This window comes from Piliocolobus tephrosceles, chromosome 8, assembly GCF_002776525.5.
Source record: "Piliocolobus tephrosceles isolate RC106 chromosome 8, ASM277652v3, whole genome shotgun sequence".
In the NCBI taxonomy this organism is placed as follows: domain Eukaryota; kingdom Metazoa; phylum Chordata; class Mammalia; order Primates; family Cercopithecidae; genus Piliocolobus; species Piliocolobus tephrosceles.
The window spans coordinates 83,736,084-83,738,748 of NC_045441.1; positions in this window are offsets into that span (position 1 = coordinate 83,736,084).

The following is a 2,665-nucleotide window of genomic DNA, read 5'->3' on the forward strand; positions in this document are numbered from 1 at the left end:
ATCCTCACGCATCGTCTGCTTGCTCTGGAGCCATCTTGACCCTAAATAACCCCACACTGCGTGCGACCCATTGTGCCCCAATCCCTGTGTTCTCTCAAGAATATGTCGATGTGCTTTCATTATTCATTTCATCCTGGTAAAGTGAGGGGTGGGTTTGTTTACAAAAACAAAACAAAGAATGACAACAAAACAAGTCTGGAGTATGTTTTAGTTAGAAAGTTCCCCCTTTAGATACAGGTACCGTCAAATGGATCCATTGGTTACTTATATCCTTTTTGGTGATCTCTACTGACTGAAAAGATATTTTTGGTTCACTGAGAATGTTTAAGTTCCCATAGTCAAATTGCCTTCATTCCCAGTGTTACATGGCAGCCTCATAAGTAGTTCCTGGTGTGGAAGGGAAGTTTCCCAATGCACTCATTCACGAGGATAAGACATCCATTCATTCATGCAACAAATATTTATTGAACGAGTACTGTGTGTCAAACACTGGGTATTTCATGGTCAGTTAAAAAGGACAAAACCCCATGTTTTCATAGATTTTTACACCCTGGTAGGGGGAAACAGATAATAAACAAAATAAATAGATAAGCCACTTTCTGGATCTATGTCAGACTATTTCAACGACATTGTTCCTTGAGGACACAAAGATTACAGTGTCCACTGACTTCTGGCTGGTCAAGATCTTATTCCTAGGAATTTTCTCTGCTACTTTTCCTTCTTGCTGGGTATAGCTGCTCCAGGGTTTTTCTTTGCTACTACACACAATTCCAGAAATGTCTACAATTTAATGAATTTCTGCTAAAAACCGTCCTACCCCCAGCAAGGCCCATTAAACACACAAGAGGTACAATGATTGGAAAAGAAACACTGTTTATTTTATTTCAAGAAGAAGTAAGGTGAGAATGTATAATATTTATGAAATGTTTATGATGTCATCCAAAACTATCATAAACTATAATAAATACAGCAGCTGTTTCTTCCACCATTTCACTGCTCAACTGTTTTAACGGGCAATTCAGGTTTTAATATTTTCACTCTTTACCTTTTTATGATGCCAATTGGCCTAGTGATACACTAATCAATCTTCATGAAAAATCTCATTATATAGCCAGTTAAATACAATAAATCATATGTTCAAGATATAAAAAGATAACACACATTATTGAAACAACTTTATCAGAAATGAAAGATGAAACTTTATTGGGCACTGTGAATCTGGCGGGTGTGAAGACTCTAAGCTCTGAGCTCAAAAGCTAAATTTTTAATTTGGCTCTTTTTGGAGTGATGGAGTTTCTGTCTGTTTTAACACTTCTGGTGTGAAGATAAGTTTTGCAGAATTAGAGATAAGTTAGCATTGCTTTCAAAGTATTTGCACTTTGTCTTTTTGATAAGTGTCTTTTGAGAACAATAAAGAGATTTATTTCTGTCAAGTACTAGTGAAAATATTGAGTGTTCTCAGCTGCTTTGGTATGTTATCAAAGGCATGGTGTATATGTGGCAGTTGAAGTCCGAAAGATGGGATACTAGATAAAGTTTGGCAAGCAACAGAGAGAGTAGAGCAGGGAGTGGAGAAGAAGAGAGGTAATAAATCTTCCATTTGTCTTTTTCTAATGGACTATATATTAAGAAAAATCAAACCAAGCATATCTGTAAGAGAATGTCAATTAAATTGATCAATGAATCAAATTCATTGATTACGGTACTTTTTATAGTTCTGTGAAGGGCAACCATTTTTTAGAATATAATTCTGTATCATAATCATTGAGTTTGCTAATAGACATTCTCTTACAGATATGGTTAGTTTGCTTTACTGAAAATGCTGGCTTTTTATAAAATGTAAATTTACCCTTATAGCTAAATTAAACACTTACTGACTTATGATAGAGAAACTGGTAATGACCATTTGCCTATTTAGGAGTTGAAAATAGAAGGGTTACATGTCATTCAAAACAAAAGATTTGTTCGTATTTGTTTCTCTCTCTTTTTCTTGAGTATTAACCTTCAAAACACAATGACACTTTATCTAAGTTAGCACTCTGCACACTGTTGTCCATGACTGCTTGCTCTTGGCCTACACAAGTAGAGGAACTGAGTGGATGGGTTTCTAAATCTTTAGAGCTATTTAACAGAGCAATTTAATACCTGTTTAATAAAAAATAGGAGCTATTAAACTTTATGAATTTCATTTTTTCTAGTTACTTATTCTCACTGTAGTTTACAAATGTATTTATCTGCAACATAAGGAAGTTTTTCTTTTTTTAAAATGCTCCTTCACCAAAGATAGAAAATAAAATAAAAGACAGTAGGTATGGGGAAATGGAGGTTCACTTTGTTTTCTTTTACTTATAAAGGAAAAGTTTTTACAAAAATTCTACCATAGAGGTTAAGACAATTTCTTAGAGGATCTTTTCTTCCTTTTATTTCCTTTTCTTTCCCCTTTTGCTTTCAAGTGTAAGTAATTTGCTCTAGCATTGATTTCACTGGGTCAAATACATGGCTTCCAAGGTCTTCTGCGAAGCAATTTTTTTCTACTTTACTTCATTTGTTCATTATTTCAACAACTTTCCTTTAAACTTTTGACATATGCACATATTTAACAGCATATTTAACGCATATTTTAACCTTAACTAGAGCCGATTTCATATCCTTGGTAATACAGTAG